The sequence below is a fragment of the Crocuta crocuta genome, unplaced genomic scaffold, assembly GCF_008692635.1.
Source record: "Crocuta crocuta isolate KB4526 unplaced genomic scaffold, BGI_CrCroc_1.0 scaffold99, whole genome shotgun sequence".
Taxonomy (NCBI): Eukaryota; Metazoa; Chordata; class Mammalia; order Carnivora; family Hyaenidae; genus Crocuta; species Crocuta crocuta.
Window position 1 is genome coordinate 58,258 of NW_027551560.1, and position 26,179 is coordinate 84,436.

Below are 26,179 nucleotides of genomic sequence, written 5' to 3' on the forward strand. Positions count from 1 at the left end.
AGTATTCTCCTTTATCTCTTGGTTATAGAGTCTAATTATGGTGAAACCCCAGTTGTTATCATATACATTTTTTAGTAGAAATGTTAAATGTAATATCCTCCCTTGTTTGCAGCAAATATATGCTTCCAATCTATTGACATAATTACAGAACCACGTTTTCTCTCCCTTTCACCATATCTTCAAAAAATGATTTTTGTGGCTGATCATATTAATGAACACATTATAAGAGATAGTAGACATCAAACATGTTATAAAACACATGCATTTATAAGTTTTGATTTCAGAAATGGAATGGTCAACACTCATAACAGTCATAAGTAAACATGAAAAGAAGGTGGATACATAATGCGCATTTTCTTAAGATGATACAGGGAAGGCTTGTGCATGATGCAAATACAAGGTTAATATTAGGCTTAGCTCTCTTTTTGAACTCAAATGGCAGCATGAATATTTGGCTTCCATTCACTGAACTTCCAGAACCTCCTTAGCAAGATTTATCTTTTCACATGGGGGCATTAATCAAGGCAAATTCCATCACAACTGTTGCCACACACATTTCTTACCATGTGCTGTGTAGTTAGTTTACCCAGAGCCTACTTCAAAGGATTATAATTTCAGTATTTCATCACTTCAGTATTTCATCTGTCATTCTGGCAATATTTGATGCCTCTTTTATCCTTCAGGTTTTTTTCCTCCATATAAACTATTAATATATATGAAAATGCAAGTGTCTCTCTTAGACTCTCATTACCATCTTGCCTGCACTGCTAGTTTTGCATGCAGCCTGCAGTAAATTCAGTGTGGATGGTCTTAGTAAGTTATGGAAAAGCCAAATGTGATTGGACAGATTCATAAAATGTAGTCAGGTTGTACACTACTGAATATATATTTCTTTTTCCTTTCTCTACACCCACACACAAGGCAGTGTGTTTGCATATATACACACTCTATGGGAGAAGTCTTGGCCACCCATAAATAAGTTGATAAAGTCCAGGAGTCACATAGTACTTACCAGACATTGAGTTGCAGCTCATGAATCAGCTAGAGCTAACTATAAATAAATGGCCATGGGCTCATTACTGTGCTGGTTATGGGCCTTTTCCAGTGATTGGTTTTTAATCTAAAAATAGGGACCAGTGGGCTGTTTCAAATATTTCATGTCAAGGGAGTGAATGTCCATAATCAGCTACCTTCTTTTTTTCTTCTTGAATCAGGACTTACCGTAAACACCTAATGGCTAGGAAAAATGGTTGGCTCCAGGATTTCTAAGTTTTAAATTCACCTCAGATGCCAGAGCACAGAGCCTTATGTGACCCCACACTAATGATTTATCATCCTTGTGTTCCTCTTTACTCATTTTCTGAAATGAATTTGCAATCATGTCATAATGTCATATGTGTAATCTCAGCCAGTTAGCTGATTGGTTTACTTTATTTTTCCCATTACATTTTTTATGATTTGTAATGTCTGCTTTTTGTGCAGTGTATTTGTCAGAACCCTTTTGGTTGCAAGCGGCAGAAATGCAATTTGAAGTAGTTTAAACAGAAGGAGAACTGATTGACTTCATTCATCTGATGGTGTTACAACCAAGAAGAGGGTGTTGGAGAGCAGCCACATGACCTCCTTTTCTTACAAAGAATTTTACTTACTCCTTTTAAAATTTACCATTTCTCAGTCTGCCAGGTCTTCTTGTGTGTTCTCCAGAGCTTTTATCCTAGAAGAGCCCTTTGTATGAGAACTTTCAGGTAGAAAAAACAGATAGTAGTGGGATAAAGATTTTCCTTGCTTCCTTCTGTGGGAGGAAACCAAACATCTTTGGATGTTCTAATAATATGCAAAGACCTGTTGGGTTTAAATCAGTTAAGCTTATTAGGCACAGTTTGTAAGGGACTAAAAGTCTTTCTCTTCCTCCACTCCTTTTATTGTTATTATTATTATTTTTTTGTATTTCAATTATGACATATTTATTAGAATACAATCAAATTTTGTTTTGAAAACTATTGATGTTCTCTTTTGAAAACAGATTGTAATTTTAAAAAATACTTAGTTTGAAAGAGAGAGAGTGTGTGAGTGAGCGAAGGGCAGAGAGAGTGGGAGAAAGAGAATCCCAAGCAGACTCCTCACTGTCAGCACAGAACCTGATGCGGGACTTGATCTCGTGAAAAATTAGATTATGACCTGAGCCGAAATCAAGAGTTGGTTGCTTATCTGACTGAACCACCCAGGTGCCCCACCCCCTTTTAAAATGATATAATCAGAATTAGGGCACCTTGGTGGCTCAGTCGGTTAGGTGTCCGACTTCAGCTCAGATCATGATCTCACGGTTCGTGGGTTCAAGCTCCGTGTTGGGCTCTGTGCTGGCAGCTAGCTCAGAGCCTGGAGCCTGCTTTGGATTCTGTATCTCCTTCTCTCTCTCTGACTCTCCCCTGCTCATGCTGTCTCTCTCTCAGAAATAAATAAAAACATTTTAAACAGTTAAAAAAATGATATAACCAGAATTCTAAAGGACATTCCAATTCCACAAGACTATGTGGTTACACGTAGTTTTTATATCTATTAGGATTGTGTTTACTACTTACTTTGTTTTCAGAGCAGTTCTAAAAACATAATTTGATGAAAACAATAATTTTGGTGACTGATATGCATTTATACTTCCTGTTACCTCCTTTCCCTTCCCATACCATTTTCGGGTTCTGTCATAATAGTATCTGGTTTATCATGACAGAATCAATAGGTGGAGAACACACATACCACATGCTTTTCTTCCTTGGGCTCAGTATCCTTTGTCAACAAAGAAAAGACCTCTATCTCCATCTCATGGCTCTTACTGTTAGTCCCTAACATGTGCCTTCGCATTATCTCTTGGTCAGGAGTCACCATTTGTATCCCCAGCTAAGGAATCCTTTTAGTGTGAATAGCTTGTTATAGAGTTGTTTCATATCCACTCTTCAACCTATGGCTGCGTCATATTTGGACTTTATTTCTGAGACTAGATAGTCTCATATAGGATTTTGTTTCATCTTGAGTTTCCTTATGTAGCTGAGGCCTTTATATTAACCCAAGTAGGGATTCAGATACATCTAACAAACTGGTGGGGTAGTCTGCCAAGAGACTATTTGGATGGATCAATTTGGACGAGATTTTCCTTTTGGTTGTTGTTGCTGCTGTTGCTGGAAAACACTGAGGAAGTATATATTTGAAATGGAAACCTAGGGAATGAAGGAATAAGGATTATAGCACAAGGTCTGTTTTTTTAGGTTGATCCCTTGGCCTGGTCATATAGATGTTTGTCTAAGCATTTTGGAAGGCAGGAGGGCGGGGGAAGAGAGAGGAAGAGAGAGGGAGAAGGAAGGATAACATAAGTGAAAGATGAGGAACCCTTTTCCTGAAGTCCTCTGTGAGACAAATGGGTACATACTTCACTTTAGTACTCCTGTGACAAACCATGTTGGAAAGCAGAAAGAAGCACAGCCCCTCCACTTCTGTAGAAAGCACATGGCTGTTTCAGAGCATTGATGTCTCTGGGGGCAATTAGTATCATTTTCTTCATAAGATTTTTCAGTCAGCTTTGCAAGCAACAGGAGTCAGCATCCTTCCATAGACATCAAATCTTCATGATGAGCTGCTGCTACATTGAATTTAGTAAACTTCCCTTATGTTATTTTTCCAGCAGTAGACATCACTGAAGGGGGTTAGGGTGGGAAGAACATGGTGGAGCCTTGTTGCTTATAGGGAGGACTGTTTGTGAACTCCTATAAGACATGCTTGAGGGAATCCTAAGAATTACTGAGTGAGACCTGAGACCCTTTGTGAACAATCTGAACCACTAGTCAGTGATATAAGAGGTTTTACTTTTAATCAAGACACACTTACACTCTATGAGGCCTGGGCAAATAGTGTATTCTTGCAAAGATCTTGATTTCATAGTCTATTTAAGAGATATGGTAGGAATTGATGTGACTATCTTGAGGGAAAAGCCTTTAAATAAAAGCAGAACTACTGTTGCCACATCTTTTTTCTCCAATAAATTTTGTGATCCACTAAAGAATATATGCATACACATGTATATAGATAGAGGGAGAGAGACAGAGTCACAGAGGGAGTTGATTTTAAAGAATTACTGACCACAGAATGATGCCAAATTTGGGCTATTTTGATGTACTTTCATCTTTTTATTTACTATTTCTTATAGACATATGACTTACATAATCACAGATGTTTGGGAATATTGCTTTCAGTATTAGTAGACTTACACTATAGTTAATTTTTTATTTTCTATACAGGGGATGAGCTATGTATGTTCCAAAAAATATTCTCTTAATGCCTGGGAATGTCTGTTGAGGTAAACCATATATCTAAGATCTTCACATAACTGGGATTGGAGAAAAAGAGGTTATTTTTGCTGATTCGAGTTAGAACCATTGTCTTTAGCATCTACCTAAATTCTTTCCTTTTTTTTTTGAACCATCATTAACTTTATTCAATTTAGAGTGCCATTTAATTCCACTCACTCTAAGTGCTTGACTTATTTCACAAACAAATCTGTACTAAACCATCTCATAGCAGCTCTTTTCCAACACATTCTTGGGTTCTGATTTGGTCATCCTATTAACTAAAGTCACATTTTCAGTCTGACCACTATTGTACAACCTTAGCAATGTCATCTTCATTATTTATTTACTATGGAAGCTCCAAGAGAACATGATATTTTTTTTCTGTGGTTGCCTGGAGTTTGTGTTTGGACATATTGAACTAGTTTCTACTTCATTGGCTGTGACTTGCATTTATGTGAATTTTTTTGGTCAAATATTCCAAAGATTTATATAAACACAGCCAAGACAAAGCCTTCCTTTCTTGAAGGACATCCTCTAGGAATAGTAATATTTATGCTTTAGCTTATTACCCTCTTCTTTTTGGTAGTATGCTGACAGCCATGAGAAATGTATTTTCTTTAGAAGGATCAGATGTCATTCTTCTCAAGTCATCAGAGCTACCTTTTGCAGAACTTTGGATAGTTTGCTTACTTTGAATTTCCCATTGATATATCGTTTAACTCTAACTAGGTCAAGCAGAGCTGACTGGGTCTAGACAAGACTTCATTTTTTCCCTTCCTTGGCATGCCTACTTTAAAAGTTTTCATTACCTATTATTTCCAAAGCTTCTCCTGTCTCTTCAAACCTAAGATCATAGGTGTACTTTAAGAGATATAAAAATAAATGGGAGGAAAGAAAAAAATACATTTAGTGAAGTTGGGAAGTCATTCAAACATAGCTTGACACAAGAAACCAAAACCAGTCTTCCTATCAGAGATTTCTGTTCATGATAAAATGTGGCTTCCTGTTTATAAGACTAATTCAAGTGCACAAAGTGGTTACCAGAGGATTTTTACCAAATGGTGTTTTGAGTGGTGTAAGTTCAACTGATTAAAAAACACGGTCATAGAGAATCTTAGTTAAATACAAGACTAGAATATTGAAATATTCCTTGGTGAAATGTATTTGAACAAACTATTCTTAGTGAAATTTACATCGATCTATCGACCTTAATAGATATTAAAGCTAGTAACACATAAATATTCATTTATTTTATTTTCAACACAACACAATGAGCACTCTAATTTTTCTCAGATTTATTACTTAATGGGTTGAATAATAAAGCTTCTGCAAGAGCAACTCACTCAGTGCTTGTGACAAACACAGGTTTTGAAAAGTGTAAGTAGATTCTTTCTATGTTTGCCTCTATGACAGACTCAAAGCAAATAAAATAGTTACAGTTCATAATAGGGCATGTATATTTAACATTATATATAGAAACCCTGTGCTTAATATACAAAATACTATATTAACACTCCAAAGCACATCTGATAACATTCATAAACTAACAAATTTGGTTTTTCTGTGGTACCTTTGTATTCCTAGGCTGGAGTGAAACCACATGGGGAAACTACATCCAACTGACCTATGGAAAATAATATGCTTAAGCATTTTATAGGAGATAAGTGACTTTCTAGGGGCAGGCAAAGGGCTTCTGAAATGTTGGGAGAGTTCAGTGTGTCAGGATAATTAGGCTATATAAAGTGTACTGGACAGCCAGGGGTCTCTGCAAAGATGGTTAGTAAGCCTGTGTTTTTACTTCTTTTTAGGCTTTATTGGGCTGGGATAGGGTCTGCAGAGCAGCTAAGACCATAGTAGCAGTGGGAGTGAGGGTGTGTGGGATCTTGCAGGCTTACATTAGGAAGAAAATCTATCTACCATCCCTAACCTTTTCCCACTCTACCCTATTCACATTTTTTAAGTGAGTCTATTTATACTTTTAAAAACTCTATGAAACAAGTTTATCAATTAAATAAAAATTGTCTATATTTCACTTCTAGAAGAAAGAGAGAAGTTACAAGAAAATAGCAGATGGTTTAAAAAGTAATGATGAGAATATGACCTTGGGTCCATATAGATTCTTTTTAAAAACATACATTTATGTGATATAACTCATAAATCATAAAATTCACCCTTTTAAACTATATAATTTATTGTTACATATTCATAAAGTTGTACAGCAGTCACCAGAATATAATTTTAGAATATTTTTTTCTCCCCTCAAAGAAATCCTGTACTCATTAGCAGTCACTTGCCGTTCCTTCACATCTCCTTCCACCATCCTTAAGTAACCATTTATCTACTTTCTGTTTCCATAGATTTGCTTATTTTGTACAATTTAAAATAAATGGGATTATACAGTGTGTGATCTTTATTGATGCTTGGCTTCTCTTAGCATAATGTTTTCCAGGTTCATCTATGTTGTAGAATGTATCAGTGCTTCTTTTCTTTTTACTGTTGTATATTCCATTGTATGGATATACCACATTATCCATCATCAGATGGACGTTTGGGTTGTTTCCTTTTGGCTCTTATAAATATTGCTTCTGTGACCATTTATGTACAGGTTTATATTTGAGCATTTGACATCCCTGTTTTTGTAAATCAAGCCTTATTGAAACAGAGCCACTCCCTTAGACATGGAGTTCTCTACTTGTTCCACATAAAGTTGGTCACTCCAAGCAGGGCTGTAGAGCTCTTTGCATTTATATCCTGCCTTTCTAGCTGCCCAGAGCCCTAGAGTTACTGCCCTGGAGCTCGGGGCAAGGACCTGCTTTTCTAGAGTGACCACTTCCCCTGAACCTCTCTATAAATGAAGAGGGGTAGTAACCCTTGGTATTATTGCATGGAATTTCTGTCACATGAGTGAGCTGGTGTGGGGTGATTGTGGCCCTTGGGTAGAGCTTCAATCCTGAGTGGAGCCAGAAGGTAGAAGAATGACCTGGTCCTCTCAGCTATGCCACCCAGAAAAGAACATCTTTAACAAAGCACTGAGGGACATGAGCACCCTGCTTTGGTTGAAATTATAGCCCCAGGTTGGGCTCTGGGGGAGAAGGAATCGATCTTCTGGGCTGCACATGCCTGGAGTAGACCCTTCTGTATCCTGGAGAGAGGGAGGTACGTAATGTGTACATAATGGAATGCTTCAAGGGCCAAACCCCATGGACTCTTGGTGTTCTTACCAAGATTTAGTACATTTTCTTGAATTAATATTTCTGTGTTTGTTTTATACTCTTAGGACAATTCCAGGGACTTTATATAATTTTCACCAGTTTGTTGCTTGCTGAGGAGGGTCACCTGAGCGCCTCACTTCACCATTCTGGAATTCCTGCTTTCCCTCATTCATATTTAAGTTCAAATATTCAACTACTGAATAATTCAGACAAAATGATAATACTTTTGTATTTCACTCATCATTACTCTTTGGGTTTTCTCTCTCTCTCTCTTTTTTTTAATGTGTTTTGATGGATAGAACTGAAAGGTTTAAATTTGCCTGTCCTGTTGTGGGATGAGGAGCTCACTTCAGGCATGTGTATTTGCCAGAGCAGCATTCTTAGTATTCCTTTACCTGTACTTAGTCTTTCTGAGAAAATATGGCATTTCTACAATTATTTCTCCCACATGCATCATTTGCTCTTGAATAATAACAGATTGGTTTTTTTAATGGCAAATGATAATACTGTGCTTTTCTATGGAAGGTAATATCATTTTTTCCCCTCAAAAGACTGAAAAGTTATAATAAAATATCCCTTTAGTGGAAATTTCTTGTCACTGCTTTAGTCTGAGTTAAAGGAACATAAAAACACGTCACGGCTAAGGAAGACAAAATAAATTATGATTGGTAACATTGTTTGAAAATCTGAATGGTTCATGGGGGAATAAGTTGTATGTCAGGGTCTATGATAGAATCTTTGGAAAAAACACAGACCTCTAAGGAATGGTTTTCAAAGTGGTAGCTTATTGACTTCATTTTGAGTGTAGAACTTCTTTAAGAACCTACAGGTAAATGTGTTAAAATCATTACTGTTCTTACGTAGCAGCCCTGGGAAGTAGGCTTTGGAAGTACCCAAATTACAACACCCAGGCCATTATTAAGTATGTGGTATTTTTTCCAGGTACTTTAGTAATTATAAATTTGTGGATTTTTTCCATGAAATGATGTAAATAGTGATTTTGTGACCACAATCCTCTAAGAATCCCCTTTTTAAGGACCAGAGGGTCTCTGTTTTGGCAGTCAACCACTGTTCCAAACAGGCTGGGAAAGTAATGTTTTCTCTGCTCTTGCATTTGAGATCTTTGCCCATTTCTTTTACTATACTCAAATTAAGTGAATTTCTGCCCACGAACCTATTTTAAAGTAAATGTTATATGTCCTAGTATTTTTTTAACCTTCCTAGGAATGATTTCAGAAATGTTTTGGGAAGAAGTCCACCTTTTTCATCTTCACATGTGAACTTTGTTGCAGAGATAAAGCTGTCTATGGGTCACCTTTGGAGAGGATATGCAGAGGCCAGTGTCTGGTGGTACTGATGACTACAGCAAGAGGAGTTCCAGAATCTCCCTATGTCCCTGGCTTAAAAGGGGCTTAGGATCCCAGGAGGTAAAGGAAAGTTTGTTCTTATTATGCTACTGCATCTTCTTCGTTGTCCTTCTCTAACCTGGGAATGCCTATTTATTAAATAATTACTGTGTGTAAAGTAGTGCCTCACTTACTCTCTATATATACATCCGAATACTATATACAATTCAATTTAATTCTGAAAGCTAGTGAGTCAAGGAGGCATTGCTTCTGTGTTAGGAGAAGTAGCCTTACCATAACCCCATAAAGCAGAAGTATCAGAGCTAGAACTAAACTCAGATATCTTATTCCAAGGTGATGCTCTTTTTGCTGTACTGCAGAGGAAGGCTAGTGTGGCAGAGTGAGCAATGGGACATAGGAGAGACTACAGAAGAAGCCTCCAGTGGGAGCGAAGAATTGACAAAGGTTCCAGGAAATGAGGGGCAATAAAGTAAACATGCAGTAGAGGAGAGGGTCCTCCTTTCTTTGAGTTTTTGGGCATGAAATGCGTCTCACTTAGGATCCAGAATTTTAATTTTCTGAATCCCCAGCAAAGATTTAAGTCATTTATTAAGAAATTTTAAAAGTTGCTTTCATGAGGGTTTTCAACTTTTTAGGTTATGAACATTATAAAATTTTACCAGACTTTGCTTTTGAAAAACATTATATTTTATAAACCTAAAGCTAGGAAGTATGGATGGTTTGGGGAATCTTTTTTGTACCTTACTTTTATAAAAAAGAAAAAATTATCAAAATTATGTACATGTAGTTAAGAAAACTAATAGGATAGAAGAATTTTCATGGTTCCACCGTTTCCCATCTCAGTCTGCAGGGCAGGCTGGCCTTTTTGTTTTCTATCTCTAAGTAAATATGCATTAAGCACAAATTCTGGAGTTCTCGCCTTTAAACTGTGTATTCTTTTTGCTATGACAGATAATAGATGATATATGAGGACATATGAAGATGCCATTTCCCACCTTTATTTCTCCCCATTTTCTTAAGTTTTGAAAATCATGTTACCATTCCGTTTCTGATTTTTTACCTTTATAAATATATATTTTCATATAACCTCTATTTTTTTAGTTCTATTTCTTTGTTTTTAGTTTTAGACAGTGCCTCTTGACTCCTCACTTTATATGATGAATATATTAACCCCTACCCTTCCTTCCACCTGTTCTCTCCTTTTTCTACATCCTGGCCTCTGAAGGCTGCATTTTCACAGGACTGTTAACATTTTCACAGGACTGTTAACATTTTCATACCATTCTATATACCAATCATGTAGTCATGATTTACATTAGTATAGCCTTGCTCAGTGCATTTCTGTCTTTTTTTTTCCTTTTCTTTCTTTCTTTTTTAAATAGTTTATTGTCAAGTTGGTTTCCATATAACACCCAGTGCTCATCCCCACAAGTGCCCTCCTCCATGCCCATCACCCCCCTTTCCCCCCCATCAGTCCTCAGTTTGTTCTCAGCATTCAAGAGTCTCTCATGGTTTGCCTCCCTCCCTCTCCCCCACTATTTTTCCCCCTTCTTCTCCCCCACAGTCCTCTGTTAAGTTCCTCCTAATCCCCCTATACGTGCAAACATATGGTAGCTGTGTCTTTTTTTTTTTTTTTAAGTAGGCTCCATGCCCAATGTGAAGGCCAACACAGGGCTTGAACTCTTGACACTGAGATCAAGACCTGAGCTGAGATCAAGAGTCAGATGTTTACCTGACTAAGCCACCACACATCCCTTTGAATTATCTTTTGTTGTATACCAAATTACGTCAAAATTTCAGTGACTGAAAACAGCACCATTTCTTTAGGTCATGATACTATGGGCCAAAATTCTGGTCTGGCCTTAACTGAGCAGTTCTTTGGGGTTGGCTGGTTTGCTCTAGCACGTGTAGGCACTGAGATAGCTCTGCTTCTGCAGGTTAGATGGATATTGGTTGAGGCAAAGGGTAAGACTAGCCATGTGTATCTCACCACCCAGTACTAGTCTGGTTTTGCCCACATGACTTCTGGTAAGGTTCTGAAAGAGAGAACAGAAGCAGGCCAGGTGTCATGAGGCCTAGGCTTGGAAATGCCACACTGTCATTTCTGTTGCATCTATTGGCTAAAGAAGTCACAAAATTGGCCCACATTCAAGGGGAAAGGAAATAGACTTCACTTGTTGTTGTAAATTGCTAGAATGTTACGTTATAGTTGTGTGCTTATAGAGAAAGGTGGAGAATTGTGGCCATTTTTGTATTATACCATAGTTCCCTTGACCATAACATGTATTGCTTTCTATTATGTAAATATTATTCATCGGAGAGCCAATATGTGCTATGATTACATTTCATTCTCCACAGTTTCGATATTATCTCTTAACATGAAGAATAAAATTGAAGAGGTCTCTTTCATAGGCTCCATCAATTGCTCAGTTATTATATTTTATTTTCATTTGTTTTATATCAGGCCATTTCTTTCCCAAATGTTCCCCCCCCCCCCAGGATTTATGATTGCCATCTTCCCCCTTAAGAAATACATACTTACATTATTATGCCTATAATACTTTATAGCTTTTTGTTTATTTTTTCTAATGTTCATAATCTATTCTTTTTTTTTTTTTTCTTTTTTGGTCTTGAAGATATTCCTGAATCCAAATGATTCTGGTTATAATTTGCACAGCTTGCTTTGTGGGCTGTCATCCTGGAATATCTTTTCATATATTTTTTGGTTTGCTGTTTGTTCTTTATGTCTTACACCATCTTTCTTGATTTTCACTCATATTTTGCTGGGGGATAAGCTTCAAGCAACTTCTGCAGAATATAAGTAAACTTTCTGAGGCCTTATGTCAGAAAATGGATTTGTTTTCCTTTTATATTTATCTGAAGATTTGTCAGGGTGTAGTTTTTAGGACTGAAAAACTTTCCTTCAGTATTTTGAAAATCTTGTACAACTGTCTTCTCGCTGCTTCTTCTAATGAGAAATCTGACAGTGTCCTGACTCTTATTCCTTTGTAGGTGCTGTGTTTTGTTTGTCCTCTCTGTTTTTCAGATGTCAGATTTCTCTCTCCTTTTTGTTTTGAAATTTCATAAAGTTGTGTTAGGCATGGATGCTCTGTTAATGTCTGTTAAATCCCTTTGAATTTCTATGTCTTCAGTTTTGGGCAATTTTCATTTATTACTCTTTTGATAATAATCTTTATTTTGTTTTCCCTGTTCTGTCTAGAATTTCTATTCATCAAATGTTTGACTTCATAGATTAATTCTCTCTACATGTTTATCTCTATCTTTTGTTCCACATTCTGGAAGAATTCCTCAGCTTTTTTTTTTTTTAAATCATGCTTTTAATTTTTTAGACCGTTTTCTCATTTTATGATTTTTCCTTTTTCAATTGCATCCTGTTTTTCTTTTTAGATAACATGTCTTCTTGACCATTGGTGAATATTATCTATAAGAGATTAATTTTTTTTAATCAGTTTCCTTCAGGTTTAGTTTTTCTATTTTTTTACTTTGGTTTTTATTTTTCATGTTGTTAGTTTTCTTTAAATGACTTCTGATGTGTGGGTATCCGTTCATATATTAGAATGAGACAGTAGGTAGGCCCTCTGAGTCCCGTGTATACAGGTAGACCTAGTCAACCAGTAGTCTTAACTCTAAAATGAGTTGGTGGAAGCTATCCCTGGCTGAGGAAATAAGAGAAGAGGGTGAGGAGTTAATCATTCATATAGAGAGACCTTTTATTAACCCTATTTTTTCAGCCCACTTCCAAATCCCATCCATTCATTGGCTGATTTGTATTTTACGTTCACTCCCGGATTCTACTCCCTCCATGACTAAAATTCTCTCCACAAGTATTCTACTCTGTAGTTTTCTCCTTTCTATTTCACATATTGACATTCTTTTCTTTCTTTTCTTTCTTAGATATTTGTTGAAAATTCACACCTCCAAAATGTTAGTCTCTGTTCTAGATTTGTACCTCTTTTATTCCTTCAACATAGTTTTAAGAGGTTCTAAAGAAGGAGGGGGAAATGTGTAGTCTCAGTTGGATACTTTTACCCAGAAGATTTCTCTATAACTTACTTTTCAAAAAGAAAAATCTTAACTTTATGTATTCTACTCCAGAGGAATATTAAACCTATTTAATTGATGAAGGCACCCTCTTACATGTGGTAACATCTATACTTGCTGCATCTTTAGTTTTTTTTTAGCTAAAAGTTCTTAAAAACAAAGCTGTTTATGGTTTTGCATCTATGGGTTTCTAAATGAAAAACGCATATGGGTGTACTAATACACTATCCAGATGTCATTATATTTTAGAATATTATAGGACTGTATTATTCCAATATTATATTATAGGACTATATTATTCCAATATTATATTGCCCTCTCCCAGCTGTCCTGGGATTATCTGATATATGAGACAAGAACTCTTAACATACATGTATATAAATGTGCTTAATTAACGTAGACAGATGTCTTGTCAGTGGTTGGTATATTAATCTGGAAAATCCTTCTCCCATCCTGCCAAATTTTTGATCCCTTGAACGTCTGCCAATCTAGTTCTTAATGGCTCTGAAATTGGGGAACCCTTCATTTAGACCTTCTTGAAGCAGTGGCCCGCCTTCTTGTTGCTCTTACTGTAATTCTTTTGGATTGTTCTATTTCTTGCTTTTCCTGTTTAAAATCCTAGAAAGTCACTTCCTTCCTCACTGGGTTCATTCTTAAACCAAGCTCATATTTTATGAACTCCTCTTCGAATTCTTCAGGGGAGACGGCTTGCACGTCCTCACATTCTTTTCCTCTCTCTCCTGTATATACATCTCGCTCTGTCTTCATCATCAGCCAAAGTGTCTCTGAGTCTCCTCTGGAGAGTTTTCACATACACTTTCCTGGGGTGTGGGGGTGTTTTCTTTGCTGTAGCCTTTAGAAACACAGATTAGATAAAAAAAGAAGAGGCCTTAGAAACTATTTGGACTTTCAATTTCTGCAATATTAGACCATTTTGGAGGGAAACAAGATTAGTATTTTTTAGAAGTCCAAAGTATCTCATTCTATTAATTATGTATATTCATTTAAGAATATATATTGAATTTTTTAAATCAAACCCATGTATACTTGGTGTATTATGGTGGTCAAAGTGCATTTATGGATTCTACTTAGTTGTTAATACAATAATCACACAAATAGTGTAAAACTGGAAGAACAATTATGGGGAGAGAGTGCCATGTAAAGTGTCATGGTCTTGGAGGTTAAAGAAAGGTCTATTAGGCAGTCATAGTTGACTATGGGAGGAATGACAATTATATTTGCATTTAAAAAGTTTATTCAGATTGTTTGTAATGGCTGGGGAGCCAGAAAGGATTTGAGCGGAACAGTGAGAGAAATAGTCCAGGTGAGGTATGATGTTAGTTTGAACTGAGATGGCAACACTGGAAATGGAAAGAAGGGAAAGAATGTAAGAGTTATTTAGAAGGTAAAATTGGCAAGACCTCAAAGTTGGAGAGAAAGAAAGGTATCAAGGATAATTTCAAGGCTTGAGTAGATAGAGGGATGATGGTGCCATTCACTATGAGGGCCAGGTTTGGCAGAGAGAGAGATCATGTGCTGGATTCTGGATATGTTAAATATAAAGGACTGTTTCAAAATCTGACTAGAAATATCATGTAGACATTTAGTTATAAACAGACAGCTAAAGTTGTGGTTCTGGAGTATTTCTGTTACTCTACATCTTTGTTAGTGTTGTCAGTGTTCTGGGCCAAAGCTTTTCTAATAGGTATGTAGTGCTATCTCATTGTTTTAATTTTATTTCTCTAATGCCAGTGTAGTGTTGGGTATCTTTTCATATGTTTATTTTCCATCAGCATATCTTCTTTGGTTAGGTTAAGGTCTTTGGTCCATTTTTTAATCAGTTTGTTTTCTTATCATTGAGTTTTTAGAGTTCTTTGTATACTTTGGATAATAGTCTTTTATCAGATGTGTCTTTTACAAATATTTTCTCCCAAACTGTGGCTTGTCTTCTCATTCTCTTGACATTGTCTTTTACATCAGGGTTCATTTTTGATATAAAGTTTTATGTTCTGTGCTGTCTGGCTCTGTGTGCTGAGAAATACTTCTGGAATTTGGAAATTCATGTTGAGAGGTGAAGTAGCTTTTATGAATTCTGAAGTACTCTCTGGAGTGACATTCTAAAATTGATATCTTAGTTTACCCTTGAAGGCTCATATTACATGTGTCAGCACTCACCCCCTCAAAGGGAGTTTTATGCTCTTGACATTGGGCAGGTTTGGAGTGTTGGCCATGATTCTGGGCCTCTCATTGGAGGTTATTTAAAACTAACTTCCACAAAAATTGAAATATACTGCACTAATATAAGAAGTAATAAGTCTGGTGGGATGAACATGTGAGGAAGAGATCTGGTTTCTAGTGTGAAGGCCAACATGTGGTAGTTGATTATCTTAGTTAAATTAAGTCTTAAAAAAACCTATGTCATTTTCTGTAAGCTTGGAATAATATTAAATTAATAATATTAATTGGTAATATGCACTGAAGTTTCTTCCATGTCTTTTCATGGCTTGTTAGCTTGTGTGTTTTTTGTGCTGAATATTGCAATGATTAATTTTATGTCTCAACTTGCCTAGGCCATGGTACCCTGTTTTTGGTTAAACATCCATGTTAATATTGACTGTGAAGGCATTTTTAAGATGTGATTACCATTTAAATCAATAAACTTTGAGTAAAGCAGATTGTCCTCCATAATGTGGGTGGGCCTCATCCCAGCAGTTAAAAGCCTTAAGGAAAAAGATTGAGGTCCCCCAAAGAAGAAGGAACCCTGCCTCCATATTGTGTTTAGGCTTGGGACTGCAACATCAACTCTTTCCTAGTTCTCAGCCCTGAAGATTTTGGACTTGCCAGCCTCCATAATTGTGTGAGCCAATTTTTAAAAAAATCTCTGTCTCTCCATCTCTCTCTTACACACACACACACACATACACACATACACATGCAAATAGTATTTGTTCTATTTCTCTGGAGAACTCTGACTAATAAAACTTATACAACTGTCTAGTCATTATCACAGTAGGATAAAATCAATGAATGAATGTAACTGTGCCATATAAACTTCAGAGCACCACTCTGAAATATAAATAACATAAAACCCAAATATAGATACAGAGGCTTTCTTGTGTACAGGAGTGATCATTTCCTTGTACTTTATTGGTATTTGTTTGCCACATCCCACTTCTAAAAATCATTACAAGGTTAAAGAGCAGATCTGGAAGCCAAAAATGAGCTTGGGATGATCAGTGAAGACTTGGAATGAGGGTCAGTGAAGAGTTGGAATGTGCAGTTTAAAGAAGAGAGGTAGTTTGTTATGAACACAAGGATGGAGAGAAGTAAGGGTTTCTGGATTCAGTCATTAAGAAGTAACAGATGTAACGGTTTCATGGAGTAGGTTCTGTAGACTGGTGGTAGTGGATCTCTAGTGTATGGGAAATCCAAGGTCATACAATGTTTTCCTGAAGGTTGTATTTATAAAAAGTATACTTTAGAAAGTATACTCCAGTGAGCTGTAAAATTCACATCCTGTAATCTCAAAAACATTTCCTTTCAAAGGGATATTATACATCATCAAATGGTCAGGGCAATAAGTTAATCCTTCAGGGTAGAAGGTTTATTTGTGAGTTTAAAAGTGAAGAGGACATTTTACTATCTTATTTCTTTGGTCAGAAGTGTCTGCAGATTGTATGGGAAAGCTCTTAATAAAGAAGTTAAATACAGAGAGAAAAGAACTTTCCTTCATATACTATGCACATTTGATGCTATCAAGATTGGCAAATTTCCCAGATCAGAAGCTGCTATTAGCTCAGTCTTTCCTTAGCCAACATATTTTTGTTCAAATTATCTACTGTGCACTGACATGCAAGAGAAACATCAATTCCTAATAAAAGGTGGCCCAATATTAATTAATGTGCTGTCTCTAAGGATCATCTCAAGAATACAATTTAACAGAACTCCTTAAGGTAGTGTACTAAATAAATATCCTTTTTTTTTTTTTGCAGGAATCTCATGTCCATATTTGTTTTTAATTGCTTGAATAAATGACTTCTGTTCAGATGGTTTTAGATAGATCCAACTGGAGTTGATTTCTTGATGCAGATACTGATGTGCAAACAGCAAGAGGCTGAATGGATGCATAATCAATAATGCATCTAGTGGCTTTCAACTGAGTTCAGTCAGAGTATCTATTATACCTTGTTTCTCAATATCTCATCTCTCTAGCTAATTTTTCTAATATTCCAGGGAAACTTGGCTGCAGTAACTCACCTTACTTTGAGCAATAAGGAGAAAGAAATTAATCCCAAAAGGGTAAAGAATATCTTTCCGCAATAGTTCTGTACATATCTGAACCTGTGTCTCAATGATTATGCACAACCAGAACATATTTAGAGTCTTTTATTTTTTCAACACTTCTTCAAAAATATTTATTAAGTGTTTTCTAGATGTTAGGCATTGTTGGGAATATAAGACAAACAGGTTCTCTGATGTTTGTGTACTGTAAGTGGGAGAAGACATAAACAGGTAAACCAATAAACATACTAGATATTTTATAGCTATTACATCAATCCTAAAAAATAATGAGATGGGTATTGTAATGTGGGAAATGGGATTGGCAGTATTAATTTTATTAAGTAGCCATGGGGGTCCTTTATAAGGAAGTGACTTTAAGCTGAAGATTTGGAAAAAAGAGAACTCCAAGACAGAGGAAACCATAATCCAGAGACCCTGAAATAGGATTAACAATTAACCTTGAACAACATGGGTTTGAATTGTGTGGATCTACTTCTATGTAGATTTCTTTCAGTAAATGCATAGTACTGAAAATGTATTTTCTCTTCCTTATGATTTTCTTTTTAAAATTACTTATTTTTTCAAAATTTGCATCCTGTTAGTTAGCATATAGTGCAACAATGGTTTCAAGGGTAGATTCCTTAATGCCTCTTACCCATTTAACTCATCTCACGTCCCACAGTCCCTCCAGAAACCCTCTTGTTTTCTATAGTTAAGAATCTCTTATGTTTTGTTTCCCTCCCTGTTTCAATTTTTTTTTTAACATTTATTTATTGTTGAGAAACAGAGAGAGACAGAGCATGAGCATAAGAGGGCCAGAGAGAAGGAGAGACACAGAATCCAAAGCAGGCTCCAGGCTCTGAGCTGTCAGCAAAAAGCCTGATGAGGGGCTCAAACCCACTAGTGGTGAGATGATGACCTGAGCTGATGTTGGACACTCAACTGATTGAGCCATCCAGGCGTCCCTCCCCCTCACTATTTTTATACTATTTTTGCTTCTCTTCCCTATGGTCATCTGTTTTGTAGCTTAAAGTCCTCATATGAGTGAAGTCATATGATATTTGTCTTTTTCTCTGACTGTCTAATTTCATTTAGCATAACATCCTCTATCCATGTAGTTGCAAATGGCAAGATTTCATTCTTTTTGATTGCCAAGTAATATTCCATTGTATATATGTGTGTGTATATATATATATACCACATCTTTTTTATCCATTCATCTGTCATTGGACATTTGGGGTCTTTCCATGCTTTGACTATTGTTGATAGTGCTGCTATAAACATTGGGGTGCATGTGCATGTGCTGTTCTAAACAACATACCTGTATCCTTTGGATAAATACCTAGTAGTACAATTAATTGCTGGGTCATAGGGTGGTTCTATTTTTAATTTTTTGAGGAACCTCCATGCTGTTTNCTGACTGTCTAATTTCATTTAGCATAACATCCTCTATCCATGTAGTTGCAAATGGCAAGATTTCATTCTTTTTGATTGCCAAGTAATATTCCATTGTATATATGTGTGTGTATATATATATATACCACATCTTTTTTATCCATTCATCTGTCATTGGACATTTGGGGTCTTTCCATGCTTTGACTATTGTTGATAGTGCTGCTATAAACATTGGGGTGCATGTGCATGTGCTGTTCTAAACAACATACCTGTATCCTTTGGATAAATACCTAGTAGTACAATTAATTGCTGGGTCATAGGGTGGTTCTATTTTTAATTTTTTGAGGAACCTCCATGCTGTTTTCCAAAGTGGCTAAACGAGTTTTCATTCCCACAGTGCAAAACAGATCCTTTTTTTCTGCATCCTCGCCAACATCTGTTGTTGCCTGAGTTGTTAGTGTTAGCCATTCTGACAGGTGTGAAGTGGTATGTCATTTTGGTTTTGATCTGTATTTCCCTGATGATGAGTGATGTTGAGTATTTTTTCATGTGTGGGATGGCTATCTGGATGTCTTCTTTGTAGAAGTGTCTACTCATATCTTTTGCCCATTTCTTCATTGGATTATTTGGGGTTTTTTTGGGGGGGGTGTTGAGTTTGATTAGTTCTTTATAGATTTTGGATACTAATCCTTTATCTGATATGTCATTTGCAAATATCTTCTCCCATTCCGTTGGTTGCCTTTTAGTTTTGTTGATTGTTTCCTTTGCTGTGCAGAAGTTTTTATTTTGATGAGGATCCAATAGTTTGTTTCTTTTCCCTCCAGAGATGTGTTGAGTAAGAAGTTGTTGCATCCAAGGTCAAAGAGGTTTTTGCCTGCTTTCTCCCCGAGGATTTTGATGGCTTCCTGCCTTATGTTTAGGTCTTTCATCCATTTTGAGTTTATTTTTGTGTTTGGTGTAAGAAAACGGCCCAGGTTAATTCTTCTGCATGTCGCTGTCCAGTTTTCCCAGCACCATTTGCTGAAGAGACTGTCTTTATTCCATTAGATATCCTTTCTTGCTTTGTCAAAGATTAGTTGGCCGTATGTTTGTGGATCCATTTCTCTATCTGTTCCATTGATCTGAGTGTCTGTTTTTGTGCCAGTACCATACTGTCTTGATGATTACAGCTTTGTAATACAGCTTGAAGTCCAGGATTGTGATGCCTCCAGCTTGGTTTTCTTTTTCAGAATTGCTGTGGCTATTTGGGGTCTTTTCTGATTCCATATGAATTTTAGGATTGTTTGTTCTAGCTCTGTGAAGAATGTTGGTGTCATTTTGGTAGGGATTGCACTGAATATGTAGATTGCTTTCGACAGTAATGACATTTTAACAATATTTGTTCTTCCTATCCAGAAACATGGAATATTTTTCCATTTTTTGGTGACTTCTTTGATTTCTTTCATAAGCTTTCTATAGTTTTTAGTGTATAGATTTTTCACCGCTTTGGTAGATTTATTCCTAGATATTTTATGGTTTTTGGTACAATTGTAAATGGGATTGATTCCTTGATTTCTCTTTCTGTTGTTTCATTGTTGGTGTACAGGAATATAACTGATTTCTGTGCATTGACTTTATATCCTGCCACTTTGCTGAATTCATGAATCAGTGCTAGCAGTTTCTTGGTGGAATCTTTTAGGTTTTTCATGTAAAGTATTATGTTATCTGCGAAGAGTGAAAGTTTAACCCCCTCCTGGCTGATTTGGATGCTTTTTATTTCTTTGTGTTGTCTGATTGCTGAGGCTAAGACTTCCGATACTATGTTGAATAACAGTGGTGAGACGGATATCCCTGTCTTGTTCCTCACCTTAGAGGGAGAGCTCTCAGTTTTTCCCCACTGAGGATGATATTAGTGGTGGGTCTTTCATATATAGCTTTTATGATCTTGAGGTATGATCCTTCTATCCCTACTGTCTTGAGGGTTTTTATCAAGACAGTATGCTGTATTTTGTCAAATGCTTTCTCTGCATCTAATGAGAGGATCATATGGTTTTTGTACTTTCTTTTATTGATGTGATGTATCACATTGATTGTTTTGTGGATATTGAATCAGCCTTGCATCCGAGGTCATGGTGAATAATTTTTTTAATGTACTGTTTGATCCCATTGGCTAGTACCTTGTTGAGGATTTTTTTCATCCATGTTCATCAGGGAAATTGGTCTATAGTTCTCCTTTTTAGTGGGGTCTTTGGTTTTGGAATCAAGGTAATGCTGGCTTCACAGAAAGAGTTTGGAAGTTTTCCTTCTACTTCTATTTTTGGGAGAGCTTCAAGAGAATAGGTGTTAACTCTTCCTTGAATGTTTGTTAGAATTACCCTGGAAAGGCAATTGGCCTTAAACTCTATTTTGGGGGGAGATTTTTGATTACTGAATCAATTTCTCTACTGGTTATAGGTTTGTTCAAATTTTCTATTTCTTCATGTTTTAATTTTGGTAGTTTATGTTTCTAGGAATTTGTCCATTTCTTCCAGATTGCCCATTTTATTGGTGTGCAATTGCTCATAATATTCTCTTATTATTGTTTATATTTCTGCTGGGTTGGTTGTGATCTCTCTTCCTTCCTTCTTGATTTTATGTATTTAAGTCCTTTCCTTTTTCTTTTTGATCAAACTGTCTAGGGGTTTATCAATTTTGTTAATTCTTTCAAAGAACCAGCTTCTGGTTTTATTTATCTGTTCTGCTGCTTTTTTTTTTTTAAATGTTGATAGCATTGATTTCTGTTCTCATCTTTTTATTGCTGGCTTTGCATTTTCTTTGCTCTTCTTTTTCCAGCTCTTTAAGGTATAAGGTTAGGGTGTGTATCTGAGACCTTTTTTCCTTCTTTAAGAAGGCCTGGATTGCTATATACTTCTCTCTTATACTACCTTTGCTGTATCCCAGAGGTTTCATTGGCTTCTATGTACTTTTTAATGTTATCTTTAACTTCTTGGTTAGCCCATTCATTCTTTAGTAGAATGTTCTTTAGTCTCTAAATATTTGTTATCTTTCCAAATTTTTTTGTGTGGTTGATTTCAAGTTTCATACTGTTGTGGTCTGAAAATATGCACGGTATGATCTCAATCTTTTTGTACTTGTTGAGGGCTGATTTGTGTCCCAGTATGTGATCTATTCTGGAGAACGTTTCATATGCACTGGAGAAGAATGTATATTCCACTGTTTTAGGGTGAAATATTCTGAATATATCTGTTAAGTCCATCTGGTCCAGTGTGTCATTCAAAGCCATTGTTTCCTTGTTGATTTTCTGTTTAGATGATCTGTCCATTGCTGTAAGTGGGGTGCTGAAGTCCCCTACTATTATTGTATTATTATCAATGAGTTTCTTTATGTTTGTGATTAATTGATTTATGTAATTGGGTTCTTCCACATTTGGGGCATAAATGTTTACAATTGTTATGTCTTCTTGGTGGGTAGACATCTTATTTATGATATAATGCCCTTCTTCATGTCTTGTAACAAGCTTTATTTTAAAGTCTAGATTGTCTGATACAATTATGGCTACTCCAAGTTTCTTTTGGCGACCTTTAGCATGAAAGATGGTTCTCCATCACCTTACTTTCAATATGAAGGTGTTTTTAGGGCTAAATTGGGTCTCTTGTAAACAGCATATAGATAGATTTTGTTTTCTTATCCATCTGTTACCCTATGTCTTTTGATTGGAGCATGTCGTCCATTGACATGTAGAGTACTGAAAGATCTGAATTTATTGCCATTATGTTGCCTTAGAGTTTTTGGTAGTGTTCTCTGGACCTTTCTAGTGTTTGTTGCTTTTGGTCTTGTTTTTCATCTTTTCTCCCCTCAGAGAGTCCCCCTTAAAATTTCTTGCAAGGCAGGTTTGGTTTTGTTTGTCTGGGAAACTTTTTCTCTCCTTCTATTTTGAATGAGGAAATTGCTGGATATAGAATTCTTAGCTGCATATTTTTCCAATTTAGCACACTGAATGTATCTGGCCACTCTTTCTGGCCTGCCAAGTTTCTGTGGATAGGTCTGCTGCAAACCTGATCTGTCTTCCCTTGTAGGTTAAGGACTTTTTTTCCCCCTTGCTGCTTTTATAATTCTTTCCTTGCCTGCGTATTTTGTGAAGTTGACTATGATATGCCTTGTTGATGGTTGGTATTGTTGAATCTTGTGGAGGTCCTCTGTGCTTCCTAGATTTTGATGTCTGTGTCTTCTCCCAGGATAGGAAAGTTTTCTACTATGATTTGCTCACATAACCCTTCTACCCCTTTTTCTCTCTTCATCTTATGGTACCCCTGTGATTCCGATGTTGTTCCTTTTTAATAAGTCACTGATTTCTCTAATTCTTAAATTGTGCCCTTTTCCTTAGTCTCCCTCTTTTTCTCTTTCATTATTCTCCATAATTTTGTCCTCCATATTGGTGATTTGCTGCTCTGTTTCATCCATCTTTGCGGCTGTGGCATCCATTTGAGATTGCAGCTCAGTTATAGCATTTATATTTCATCCTGACTAGCTTTTACTTCTTTTATCTCCACAGAAANCCCCTATGATTCCGATGTTGTTCCTTTTTAATAAGTCACTGATTTCTCTAATTCTTAAATTGTGCCCTTTTCCTTAGTCTCCCTCTTTTTCTCTTTCATTATTCTCCATAATTTTGTCCTCCATATTGGTGATTTGCTGCTCTGTTTCATCCATCTTTGCGGCTGTGGCATCCATTTGAGATTGCAGCTCAGTTATAGCATTTATATTTCATCCTGACTAGCTTTTACTTCTTTTATCTCCACAGAAAGGGATTCTAATCTATTTTCAACCCCAGCTGGTATTCTTATTGTGATTCTAAATTCTGGTTCAGACATCTTGATTGCATCTGTTTTGATTAATTCCCTGGGTGTCATTCCTTCCTATTCTTTTGGAGTGAATTCCTTCATTTTGTCATTTTGAAGGAAGAAAAGGTATTAAGGTAAACAAAAGTAAAATTAGGAAATTAAAAACAACACAAAGAAAGCAAATAAAGGATCCTAGATCCTAGGTGTGTGTTTTGGTCTGGTTTTGAAAGGAACTTGATAGATTAGAGAAAAAAGGGAAATGTAAGGGAAGAAAAAAAAAAGAAAAGAATAAAAAAAGGGAAATGTTTGAAAATTGGAAAAAATGAATACAATGAAATAGAATAAAATGAAATGATGTAAGTAAAATAGAATTTGAAAATTTACAAAAAGATAAAAAATATAGTAGAGAAAATTAAAGAAAATGTTTTTTAATAAAAATGAAAAAGAAAAAATTTTTCGCTTTGTGTATTCAGCAATAAGAATAGAAAAAGAAAAAAATTGAATAGATGGACCAGCGAACAGACTGAAATACAATTGAAATTACATTGTCTTCCCCTAGAAGTCAAACTATGAAGCACTTTATCCGTCTGTAACTAAGCAGGCAGAGAGACTTGTGGTGTTCCTTAAGAGCAAGATTGGCCCAGTTTGGCGGGACTTAGTGTAAAAGCTCTGTTCTCCACTAGATGGTGCTCCTTAGCTTACTGGCGTAGATTGTTTTGGCGCTTGTATGTGTGTATGTGCATGCGTGGGAGGGATGAAAATGGCGTCACCCAGCTACCCAGTCTCTAGTTTCAGAACTCTGTTCTTACCTATCAGCAGTTGTGCACCTGTCCTTTGCCTCTGGCTTCTTCAACTTCTTCAACTCCCCTGCTCTTACACTGTCCATGACCAAGCCTTCAGGTTGCCAGGAGGCACCTCTCTCCTGAGTTTTAGCTTAGATGGGGCTGTGTTTCCTGACCCCTCATTTCTGAGGGCCCTGTGGTTTTGACTTGCTCAGATCCTCTAAGGAAGGGTCTCACCGAGCAATGGCCAAGTGCCCCCGCCCGCCCCCCAGAACATTCGCAGGACCGTGTTGCTGCTGATGCCCAGAGATTGTGGTTGGGTCCCAGGCGGACCCAGAAAAAGTTCACGCAATCCTGTAGCAGCAACATTTCAAGGACTATGGTAAATCACAATCCACATCTGGCACCAAGCTTCATCCTTAATGTCCTTGTTCCAGCACCAGAGAATGTGGTTGTTCTCTGGAGTCCACTGGGACCTTTGCCTGTGGGGTAGCTGCACAACCTCTACCAAATATCCTCCCAGCAGAGGAACTGCTTCTCCACATGTGGCCCAAGGACCCTGAAGACCTCACTCTCTGCTCTTGGGGATCCACCCTTCCCACCAGAGCACTGCCAGGTATCTAGCTGCAGGGTTTTAGACTCTGCGCTCCCCCTGTTTATAGAGTCTTAATGGAATTTAAACCCTCTCCTTTCTCCCTTTTTTGTTCAGTTCCTTGTGTATTCTTTTCTCCTCAGCTGCCTTTGGGCAGGGAGGTGCTTTCCCATACTCTCCCCCTGTCTCTGTACTCTCTCCGCAAGCAAAAACAGCTCCCTGTCCTCCACAGCTTCTCTTTCCCCCAGTTCACCTCTTCACTCTGCGTAGCTGCTGAGTTCTGGTTGCACAGATTAAACCTGTGGTTCAGGTTGTGCTGATTGTTGTGTTAATCCTTAGATCAATTTTCTAGGTGTGCAAGATAGTTTAGTGTTGATCTGGTCGTATTTCAGGGATGAGACATGCAAATAAAACCTTCCATGTTGTTCTGCCATTTTGGCCCCTCATATAAAAGCTCTGATTTTTTTTAAGTTTATTTTTTATTTATTTTAGAAGGGAGGATAGAAAGCAAGCAGGGGGCGGGGACAGAGAGAAAGAGAGAGAGAGAGAGAGAGAGAGATTGAGAGAGAGAGAGTATCCCAAGTAGGCTTCATTCTGTCAGCACAGAACCCAATGCAGGGCTTGAACTCACTAACCATGAGATTGTGACCTGAACTGAAATGAAAAGTCAGATGCCTAACTGACTCAGCCACCCATGCATCCCTTCCTTATGACTTTCTTAATAACATTTTCTTTTCACTATCTTACTTTATTGTAAGGATACGTCTTATAATACACATAGCATACAAAATACATGTTAATTGATGCTTTATGTTATCATAAGCCTCCTCAACAGCAATAGGCTATTAATAGTTAAATTTTGGTGGAGTCAAAACTTATATGTGGATTTTCAACTGCACAAGGGGTCAGTACCCCGACCCCTACATTGTTCAGAGGTCAATTGTAATATGTTGAAGAAACAGAAAAGAAGCCTGTATGGCCAGAGTGCAGAGATTAGGGGAAGATTGTGCAGGGTCTTGGAGACTGTGACTGGGAGTTTGGATTTTATTCCAGCTATACTTGGAAGCTACTAGAGTAACTTTTTTGAGTTGGGAATTGACATAGTCTGCTTTTTCTTCTGCCACTTTCTCCTTATACTTTTCCAGGCACTTAACATTCGCCTTTTAAGTCATTATTTTATATAATAGTTCTCTGGATAGTTCCTGTCTATTCAAGTGTGAAATGGTATTTGTAGTATTGTTACTTCTTTTTATAATCACATAATTTCTCCACCATTTTTATTTAAAATCACATAAAGTGTGATACTGTAATATTTCATAAAGTGAAAGAGTTGG